The 11,771-nt window shown below is 34.8% G+C and overlaps 1 protein-coding gene across 1 annotated transcript in view; it reads right to left on the bottom strand.

Annotated features, from left to right (window-relative positions):
- The window catches only part of LOC107699733 (SET-binding protein), a 77,686-nt gene extending 70,498 nt beyond the window's left edge, over positions 1–7,188 (bottom strand). Inside the window, exon 1 of the mRNA XM_016501075.1 lies at positions 6,632–7,188. The gene's annotated coding sequence lies outside the window, so the exon portion shown is untranslated. The remainder of the gene's footprint in view (positions 1–6,631) is intronic.
- Between the last annotated feature and the right edge of the window lie 4,583 nt (positions 7,189–11,771).

Below are 11,771 nucleotides of genomic sequence, written 5' to 3'. Positions count from 1 at the left end.
ACAGACAAAGCCTTAGTTTGTTTATATGAAGAGATTTATTTTATTTGTGTTACTTATTTATTTGATTTGGGGCTTGATTTAAAATTTTTTAAAAAAATGTAGTTTTGTTATAAATAACAATTACATTATATTTAAATTGTGTTATTTAGCAAACGCTTTTATCCAAAAAAAAAAAAAAAACGTGAAATCAAAATCGTGAATCGAATCGTGAGTTGAGTGAATCGTTACATCCCTAGTAACTGCTGACATTCACCATTTTCACCAGTTTGCACCTTTCCAATGTAAGTCTATGAGGATCTGAGTGTTGAAGTTGTAGATGCAATTTTATGGGAATTACCCAAAAAATATGATTTAAATTTAGTTTAAAGAATGCAATGTCATTATTTTAGCTACGTAATTATTAAAGGGGTCATCAGATGCGGCATGCACTTTTACAAGTTGTTTGAACTGAAATATGTGTTGGCAGTGTGTTTACACAACCACCCTATAATGACAAACATCCACCCATTGTTTTTTTTTGTTTTTTATCTCGTTAAATAATTTCCCCTTTCTCATATCAAGCCATTCTCAGATGCCTGTCTGTATGACGTCAAACAGACCCAGGCCATCCCACGATTGTTGATTGACACTAGCGTTTTACCTTAGACCCGCTCTGAGTGAGCTGTCATAGGTCCGCCATTGTTTCGACGCCGAAGCAGGTGTAGACAAGAATGTCTTCTAAGCGATTGAGGTGTTTTGTTGTTGGATGTAATAATGAACATAGCAGTCGTCATTTACTCCCGACATCTGAGCCGCTGAAGATGCAGTGGATTACCTTTGTTTTTGAAGGGAATGCGCCCCCGATCTACCTAAATGCGTTTATGTTCGCGCAAATCATTCGTGATCCAGCCTCACCTACAGAAGAAGTGAGTATAAGGTTCTTTTATGAATCCTTGCAATTTGCCTTTCCTAATAACGTGCTAGTTAGCAAGTTTCGCGCCTAAAGTAAATCAGTATCATGAGAACGGCTCGTCACCCCATGAAAGAAAGGGGTGGGGTGAGCAGAGCTCATTAGCATTTAAAGGAACATGCACTAAAACGGGTTGCCGAAAACAGAGTTGTCTTTGACCAGGTAAAAAGGGTGTTGTTTTACACTACAACTGATCAATTTTAACCAAAGTATGTTATAGACTTTTCATTAAGACCCTAAAGAATCATATCAACTTGTGGAAAATGGGCATCCGATAACCCCTTTAAGGTCGCAGTGGAGATGATATTAACTAAATGGTTTATAATACCACAGTGAAACTGTTCACTTCATGTGTAAATGTTAGGAAACAATATTGTTAACTTTCAAATGAAGCTTTTCTTTTATCAGGTGACTGTGAGAAGGGTCTGCCTCAGTTCTGATTTGCAATGTCTGCCATTTCTAATTATGTTACTCTGAAATGTAACAATTTATTTAAAGCTGCAGTCCGTAACTTTTTTTTTGTGTTCAAAATGTGCAAAATTTAATATAATAAGCGAGTACATGATGAATCCATTTTCCAAACCGTGTTTTTGGCTTATCCTGAATCACTACGGTACACCTATAATAAGTTTTTATATTCTGACTATTTCAGTCTGGTACTGGTGGAACCGCTGCGGAGTAGCACAGTACCTGCGTGATTCGTCACAGACATAAACAAAGAGAAGTAGCTCCGGCTACAATGTTCTTCCACAAGATGCACACAGTTCTGTTTACTAACCGCTAAAGCGCAAAAAGTTACGAACTGCAGCTTTAAAGGGACAGTTCACCTAAAAATGAAAATTATGAAAATTATTCTCACCCTCATGGTGTTCCAAACCTCTACAACTTTCAACAGACATGAAGTTATTCTCTCATGCTTTTTGTCCCTCCGTGGAAATAAATTAAATCTGTTCATCATATAAAGCAATTATTTATTTTTAGAAGATATGGATTACTTTTACAATGTCTTTATGAACTTTTTGAGGCATCAAAGTTTTTGGTGGTATAGACTTTTAATGGAGGGATAGAAATCACTCAGATTTTATTAAAAACATCTTAATTTGTGTTTCGAAAGATGAACTAAAGTCATACAGGTTTGGAATGACATATGGTGAGAAAATGATGACAATTTTCATTTTTAGGTGAAATAATGGCAGATAAAAATGCTTAGCACCTCATTCCATTCCATAAGAATGATGTCCAATTACTTCATGAGCATATTTTACTGAAAATCACATGGTTCACAGAAATCACCTGCTTATGCCTATGGGATGCTGTGTAAACTAAAGCTTGCCTGCGTGTGAACAGTAATAAAGGTCAATTTGGAGGTATTCAGTGTTATTGGTTTCTGCAGTTTTTCATACCCTACTTCAGATGAGAGCTGCTGTTTAAATGTGATCTTTTGCCCTTTTGTGATTTTACCTGCTTAGCAACAGCAAACTGAAGGTCAGTGTTTACCACAGTGTGGATCAAATCACAACTGCATCAATGCATAGATAAACATTCAAGTAACCATTTCCTTTACTATATTAATAAATAAGGTTTACAGGTTTTTATCAAATTTAAGGATCAAGCATAAATCAAAGTCTGACTGATTGGCGCTTTGAATTAGATTACTGACGATACTGGAGAGTTATCCATCAACACAATCCCTGGTGCCGGCCATCCCGAGTAACTGAAACACATCTGATACGGTCCTTCTGCAGCAAAGTTTCCAAATGTGCAGCCAATCCCACTTGAAAAATCACAAAAAAAAAAAAAACAGTCACCCTTGTCTTGTTTTCTTCGATGGCAAAAGCAAATGGATTTCTGCCAAAATGTAAATTTTAAACTGTGGAGAGATCAGAATTTTGACCGCAGCAAAAACAAAATGGCTGTAGTCAAAAGAAAAAAAAATGAAACGGCCCTCCTCCCCGTGTAGCTTGCTGCCAAAAGGTGTTCTTGTTCTGATATTTGGTTTGGAACGGCTGCCAAAAATTAGATATGTCCTTGGATATCTCCCTCTTTCCTTTGTCTCCTGTCAGGACTTGGCTGTCCTCCAGTGCAACTAGCCATAGCCAGGAACAGAGGGAGCTCCATTCTCACACATAAACATCACTTTGGATTTATCCTTTGCTCAAATACTGTGGTTCTTTTGTGTAATCGTATACTCTGCATATGGATACAATAGGTTTTCTGGAATCTTTTTGTGGGCAAGCGCTCCATAAGTATATGTGTTTGTGTTTTGATAAACGTGTTCAGTCTCCTCATCTGACCTGGGTTTTTCCATCGGCTTTCTATGAAACTATGAAGACTAACTAATAGTTCCTTTTCCATTCTGAAACAACTACACAGTGATACAGTCATAGTCAGAACCACAGCACTCAAACCAAGATTTTATATTGTCCCAAAACTCCATAACCCACAAAATTCCATAACTCTATGTAGCCTCCATTACTGACTGTACACCATCAATTCAGTTCAAGTATTTCATAAGGTCTCAGTGAGGATAATGCTTTTTAGTGCTTCTGACTAGGGCTGCCACTAACGACTGTTTTTATTTCGATTAATCTATCGACTAATTTATCGGTTAATCAAATAATCTAAACGATTAATGATTAACAATTTTACTTAAGAATATTTTATTAAACCAAATGAAATCCAAATTTCTATAAAATCCGTTTTTAAAGCAAAAGTGACGTGCAACATAGAGTGCAAGTATCCATCTCATAGTCCAAATCACTGAAATCAAAGTTCACTTACATAAATGAACTATAGTGTCCTGCACCCACTAGTAAAAAAATATCAAAAATGATATCTGGTCTCTGAATAATTTTTGGTTTGACTGTATATCCTTCGGTTATTTTCACACTTAATTATGCACATTAAAATGTATTTTACAAGTTTTTGTTACTTTCACTGTTCATTTTTTTGCTCTATGGTACATCGATGCGAGCAAAATGAAGTCGAGGATTTTTAAAAATCGAATAGTCGAATAAAATCGACGAATAGCAACCAAAGCACTAATTTCTCTCAAATTAGGTTAAATGCCAGATTTTAGTTCATGTTTCTCTTCAGAACTTCAATATTTGTGCTAACCACAGTATAAATATTGAGAGCATGTCTCTATAAAGCAACAATATGTGATAAATTGTTAAAGTTGTTGTAACAAAACAGATCAAATTCAAACAGTTCAACAATTCTGCTAGGGCTGCACGATAAATCGAAATCGCGATTAGACAGAAGCTACGATTGGCATGCGTATCTTTCAGTGAAGCACGGTTCTGTGATCAGCAGTAAATCTCCATCCGAGGGCCAGAGGGCGCTCTCACGCTGAAACTCCAAATACACCTCGCAGAAGAAACCCAGGAAATGCCTATAGCGGTTGCTGAATAAACAGGTTTAACTGTTTTTATTGATTCAACGTGACTAATAAACACACGATTATGACAATATATGGTTTATCCGAGTTCTTATTATTATAATTTTCCTTAAAATAAAGTATATTTATAATGCAATGCCTTTATCACGGCTTAGAATACTATGAAATATGTTGCGTGCCTTATTCTGTTTAAGAAGTCACATCATCTCACAGAAGGATTTGATTCAAACACTCGACTGACGTTATGAAGTGAGTTTGGAGTAAAAACATGTTATTAAATGTGGTATTTTTACATGCTTTCATATGGAACAGCATTTACTACACAGAGCCGTAGTTCACTGAGAAGCTACACAAACAGTTTTCATTATCGCGAACGATTTCTTAGATTTCATAATCACGCAATAATATCGTCTACGATATTATTACGCGATTTTTTTGCGTAACTTGTCAGTGAACTAGGCTCTGTGTAGTAAATGCTGCTCCTTCTGAAAGCACGTGATGGAGATTTACTGCTGATTACAGAACCGGCTTTACTGACAAAATGCGCATGACAATCGCATTCGATTAATCGTGCAGCCCTACATTCTGCTATCATTCATGCGCTCTCATGCCATTCCAAACCTGTAAGACTTTCTTTCTTCTGTGGATAGATTTTCTTTGGACGATATTTTGAGTAATGTTGGTAACCAAACAATTTTGATTACCGCTGACTTCCATTGTATAGACAAAACATTTTGATTTTTGGGTGATTTATCCCTTTAAGGTATGATATTCAAAGCATATCACTTGGCTTGCTTTCTAAGATGATATCGGTCTCCTAGAAGTTGTGTTGGACAAACAAGCTGTGTCAAAATTAAAAAAAAAAATTGAGACATATTTCCAAACAAAAGTCTCAAAAGAGGAAATTTATTTGTTTTCAAAAACCAGTGCAATATTCCATTAAAATTATATAAGAATTGTGAATTTTGATTTCATGGTGGCTCTAAATTCCCCTGGAGACCATTCTGTTTCAATCCAAAGATGCTGAGAAAACCACTCAGATCGCCTTGTCATAGCTCCTCCCCTTTCTGCAAGTAGGCACAGATTTCAGCCAATCAAATTGATACTAATCTAAGATCTGATAGGCTATTTATGGAGAATATTAATAATTACTGAAATTCTCCTTCTCAATAATATCTGATCTTGGTAAACGTCAGCAAAGATTAACTCGACCATGACAGATCAGATATGAAACCAAACACTTAGGTCAACAGTTTCATCATTGCTTACCCGGCCATCACAGACAAAACGCTGATGTGTCTCAAAACCTAGTGAGACACCTACTTGACAGCATTTTAGGCAGCACAGGACGTTCAATTGCCCACAAACGCTGTCTAGATAGACAGCTCGCTAGGTTTTGTGACACATTCAGTCTGTAATGAGTAAGAACACAACTGACATGGAAAGCAAGCCTGCATGGTGGCTTATAGTGGAAATTACTATAGGCGCTTGACAGTGCAAACACACGCCTACTCTCTATCAGCGGGAAACTGATGCATGGCCACGATTACAGTAAATTACGCTGAATAATGCCCCTTCGTTTGAATATACCACTATATATATCAGATCATACAGCGCAGGTACTCTCTCAGTTTCGCAAATGCTGCTGTCCTTCAGGGTGAGTTAGATAAACATTCACCTTTTGTAGTCTATGAAACTGTTCCTCATCAACGATTGCCATAAGTATTGATATATATATATATATATATATATATATATATATGTGTGTGTGTATGAAGAGTTCCAATGCAAAAGCCTCTAAAAGCCATCTTGGTCAAAAATGAGATAATACTGAGTGAATGCTTTCCACACATAGTACATGTTCATCAAGTACTTTCACTTCAAATGCACTAAATCCCAGCCTCAACCCATTCAGAAGCACCACTACTTACATAGAAACCTATGCATAGTAGCCAGAAATAAGTTAATTTTAAAGAAAAACGACAGACGTACTTCTAGGCTTTTGCATCTGAACTCTTCATATGTAGATTTTACTGCTTTAGCTCAATTTAAACAATTATTCTAAAGTATTCCGTATAAACAAGGCAGACTGGCGAAAGTCCACTTTTTTCTTGTGGTTAAAATGGAGCTCTGCAGTTTGTAAATGCTTCACTAATCCACAACAACCCGACCAGTTCACTCATTTCAGTTCAATTACAGATTAAGTAAAATAAATAAATGATAATATCGTAAAAATGGTATGTTGAAATGGTGGTTAAAGGAGCACAGAAGTAAAAACTCACCCATTTCTGAAGCTGCTGCAGAAGTCTACGAGAGTAAATCCATCCACTAGATTATGACAAGCACTTTACAATCCCTCAAACTCAAGCAAACAGCGTTTTTATCGCTTTAAAATGGCGCCAGTTGCAATCTCGGGTGAGATTTATTTTCAGAAAGGAAAAAAATGAAGAGCGGTCGATTTGCGATCGATCAGTGGAGTGCGTCTGCAGATTCAGACGAAATGTGGATTGAAGCAGGAATATGGTGCACAGTCACAGCGCTGCATTGCTTCCCTCTCAAATCATCAGACTCGGGGGTGGATCGAGCCTCTTCCCACTGCGGAGAAAACAAACCTGCTCTTACGATCCTTAATAATATCCAAAGTCCTGCGTTAGATGGCACACCGGAGACGAGCGGTCATGCAGGGCAAATATCCAGGGATATGCAGACGCTGGCGTTCCCGTTTCTGGACGTGTTTGATCGGACTTAAGCGAGTGTGATGTGACTCTTGCTGGACTCCCGCAGTAGTTTTTGATAATGATCGGTGTGTGCTCTGCTCTCAGCAAATGCTCGGACTGGCCCTGCCGATTGCTCTCCAGCGCCCTCTACCTGTAGCGCTCTACATAAATATAATTATTTATTTATTTGTTTGTTTGTTTGTTTGTTTGTTTGTTTGTTTGTTTGTTTGTTTGTTTGTATATCAATCACACGTTTATTTGTTAATTATTATTAACAAATAGCTGGTAGCTCGTTTGTTTGTTTTTTACTTTTTGTATTTTTGTTAGGCTGTTTGTTTGTAGCACAAAATATTTATTTATTTGTAGTGCAAAAATGTATTCATTATTTTGTCTGTTGGCTCAAAATATGTATATTTACTTATTTAGTTTTAGCTGTTTGCCTGTAGCCCAAAATACTGCGCTATGTGTATATTGATTTATTTTTCTTTTTGAGTGTACTGTAAAAAAAAATGTATAACTGTTTATTTTTTTATTTTTGTTAGTCTGTTTGCTTGTAGCGCAAAATAATGATTTATTTGTAGTGCAAAAATGTATTCATTATTTTGTCTGTTGGCTCAAAATATGTATATTTACTTATTTAGTTTTAGCTGTTTGCCTGTAGCTCAAAATATTGCGCTATGTGTATATTGATTTATTTTTCTTTTTGAGTGTACTGTAAAAAATATGTATAACTGTTTATTTTTTATTTTTGTTAGTCTGTTTGCTTGTAGTGCAAAATATTTATTTATTTGTAGTGCAAAAATGTATTGTTTTGTCTTATTTATTTTTATATGTTTACATGTAATGCAAAACATTTGTTCATTTGTTTGTTTTATCTGTTTTCTTGTAGTGCAAAAATACTTTAGTATTTATTATTGTTTATTTGTTATTTGTTTTGTATTATTATTTATTTATTATTTGTAGTTTAATTATTTATTTTTCTGTTTGCTTGTAGTTCAAATGTATATTTATTCATTTATTTTGTCCATAAAATGTCTGGGTTTTTTAAATGTACATTTTTCAGTATACAGTCAGTATTTTTTATCTATCCTATCACATAAACCTGCATTTGTCATTGACATGTTCATTGTTGGTTTCATTATGCAAATAATTTATTGAATTTCAATATCCATCCATTTAGCACATTATAACTTACTTATCTTTATAATCAGTCAGCAAAATCATTATATATCATGCCAGCCAAACTGTTATGGATAAAGCAACTCACATACACCCTATTTAATTAATCTCTCTCACAGTGACTATCAAACTGGCAGACTGATATTCTTTTTATTTGGGATGGTTTGAGTCAAACAGCTTGTTAACGGACATAAAAATGTAAATAGTAGCAAGTACTCAGACTATATTTGATTTAAAGAAAGCATAGCACATTATTCACCTCGTTTGGCCTTTAGACAGGATGGGTGTTTATATCTGAGCTGTGTATTGATTGAGAAAGAATGTAATGACACTCTAAGACCTCTTCAATATAGAGGTCAGCATCTGCTCCCTTGACGGCCAATCAATGTCTCGACTGTGTTAGTAAATAGTTCTCATTGGGCAACCTTGAAAATCAATGACGCTGCCGATTATTCAAAAAGGGTCAATGATTTTTCTAGTGGGAAAAAAGTTGCCATGGATACCACATGTAAAGAGTTTAGAGGTTTGTGGGATGTGCATGGACTACTGACTTTAATAACAGATAATGGAAATTATATTGTTACCTAGATATTTATATGCCTGTCTGAGGCCTGGAACATAAAGAGTATATAATATAAAGACAGCAAGTAAGAGCAAATGTTGAGCTACATTTCTCAGATCTGTGAAGAAGCCGATAGGTGAGAGGTTTTGATGTACTGTTTGTTTCTCACACTAATATGTGGTTTTAGTGTAAGTTCTACCACAGCACTTGAGCAGACATGTTACATGCAGAGTCTCAAAAAGCAAAAGCTGTCGGTTTCAGAATTCATTGCCATGATTGTGGCTTTACATTACTGAAATGTTGAAATATAACCTAACCAGATATTTGAAAGACCTAAAGTCTTTATAAGATTGTGAGCAAGTTGTGACCAGCTTTTTTATACTTTTGTTTATCCTTTTTACGAGTTTCATCATTCTAAGTATATTTCTTGGACAGCTTTAGCGTAAACCAGGTCACAAAATTTCATTTAGAAGAGACTTGTTAACTATGTTTCACTGACTACATTTGAATTGCAAAAATACCTAGTCAATATCAGCTCATGACAAAACGTCTTAAAAACCTTTTAAAGGTTTCATTTACAGTTTCACAATTATCTCGCTCACCTGTTCTTCAGAATGACTGTTCAGACTAAGGATGATGATTCTCGTTCTCCTATTTACTCAACATCATTGTAGTTTGACTAGCAAATCTAGAAGTTGTGAAATGAAAAATCATACGCTGCGCAGAGAAGACGATTACTGAAACATGACACTGTGTTGACACTGGACACTTGACCTATCAGATCTTTCTGTCAAACAAAACCGTAAAAAAGAAATTGAAGAAGTAAATGAAGAAGTCTTTAGAGCATGATTAAAGACTACAGAAGAAGACTTTTAGTGCTGTAACCCTATAGCAAAACATACAAGCAAAAAATAGTGAAATAGTAAAGTTAAATGAATAAATAAGAGGAGTATCAAATTGAAATAGATTTAATTAAAGGAAAACTCACTTAAAACCGAAGAAATACAACTTTAAACTGTATCAAAAACTAAGCCCAATTAATAAAATCCAAGATTTAGCTTAAGCCCAAATGTAGCATATGTTTAGAAATGAAAATCCAAATGCAGTTTAAGCCCAAGATCCTCCTCAGTATTTTGTTCATTCCTGCTATCAATAAATGTGTGTACATTTAAATGCATGTGTGCAAAAACTTATTTGATTCCAATTTTTTTGTTTTGTTTTGTTACAGATATTTTGCTTTATATTCAGAGCACTGACTAAATCAAACAAAAGTGCTGCATCTCTCATTTCAAATGAGGCCAGTCTGATACAACTGATACGAAATGAGTCACTGATGTTTCTCAAGCAAAGTACTGACTAAATATTTAAAAAACATTACTACTTAACACTATAAGATTTACTTCTCACCAATCAAAAAGTCACTTATTCACTATATTGGATGCTGTTTTCATTATAAACCTGCCAGAAATAATTCTGTAATTTAAGGACATTGGGTTTAGCAGCAGTTAAGAAAATGTATCTGATGGGGTTAGTGCGCAAAACCACAAATGTGTTTATCAAAGTCAGAGGAAGTGGGCGTCTTCATAAGAACAGAGCTTGTGCTAACCACTTCCTGTTGAGATGGGAAACTTCTAATGGTGATAGAAGGCGTACAGTAAACAAGTCAAACAAAAAGGTATCTAAGGGGGATTATGTTTTTGAAGAACAACTGTGTAATAATCACACCATATCACAGTCTGTCTACTGAGACACACTAGTAAGATACCAAAAAAAAAGTGTGGTCCATATGATTGTGTCAATAAAAGAATAACAGTGCAGTGACATGCTGGTTGAATATTCATTTTGAACTAAAATCTAAGTCTGTCAAATGTGACAGTGTTGAGTCTTTGTCTTAATTTTGAAGACAGAATACTTTAATACATTTACAAAAATGCAAGAGCATATCCTCAGTAGCATCCCCTGTAATTGTTTCTGATTTATAAACTAGCCTTTATTCGAAAATACACTGAGAATTAGCAGAAATTGTTTATGATGTGTAAATTGTCCCCTTTCTATAGATACATTGTGAGAAATAATAATGCAGACAAAGGGGAAACATGACTTTATTTGACTCGATATTCGCGATATTCGACTTTATTTGACTCGATATATATGATTCGATATATATGACTCGATATGTTTTAAACTGGATACCAATTTGTTAGTAGGTCTATTTAGTAACTTGAGCTGTTTATTAAAATGCATGTAGTGCAAAGGAAAGGACTGCTCGAGCTTTTTTTCTTTTTTCTTTTTGCATTGACAACAGCGCCCTCTGCAGGAATCAATTGATATATTTATCTATTAATGTAATTATGGCACGACATCTATTTGTGATTACATGATGAAAGCAACTGTTTAAAATGAACCATGAAGTCAAGCAAGAAAATTTGATTTATAATTAAAGATTTGCTTATGAAACAACTCGTCAGTGATTATAATAAGTGAGGCTTACTAAATTTCCAAGGGAGCTGCAAAATGCCTTCAATTATTTAAAATAAACTACAATATATACATTTAATTAAAATGCTAAATCTTCTGAAAATGTGCAGTGTGATATTTCTTAAATATTTTAGAAATTTTGCATGCGTACCTCTGAGCTTTCACAGATATTTTTCACTGCAGCTCACAACCTCAGTAACTGGCACGACCCTAAATTCCTTGTCCGTTTATCACCATTCTTTAATATTAGTCACAAAACTGCATTATTAAAAAAGCTAAAATCTCATTTATTTGTTTGTTGATTAAAAAAAAAAAAAACTAAATGATCAAGTTATTAAAATCGATAAAAAACAATGCTGCATTATTAAATAATTTTAAATAATATTAGATTATTAAAATATGATGAACGAACCGTGCAGCATCAATTCCCATGCAATTTAATACTATGCAACTTTTCACTTTTGGGACTTTTATTTGACCCGGAAG

The sequence above is a fragment of the Sinocyclocheilus anshuiensis genome, unplaced genomic scaffold (assembly GCF_001515605.1).
Source record: "Sinocyclocheilus anshuiensis isolate Anshui unplaced genomic scaffold, SAMN03320099.WGS_v1.1 scaffold278, whole genome shotgun sequence".
Classification (NCBI taxonomy): domain Eukaryota; kingdom Metazoa; phylum Chordata; class Actinopteri; order Cypriniformes; family Cyprinidae; genus Sinocyclocheilus; species Sinocyclocheilus anshuiensis.
This window is presented reverse-complemented; position numbering and strand designations above follow the sequence as displayed.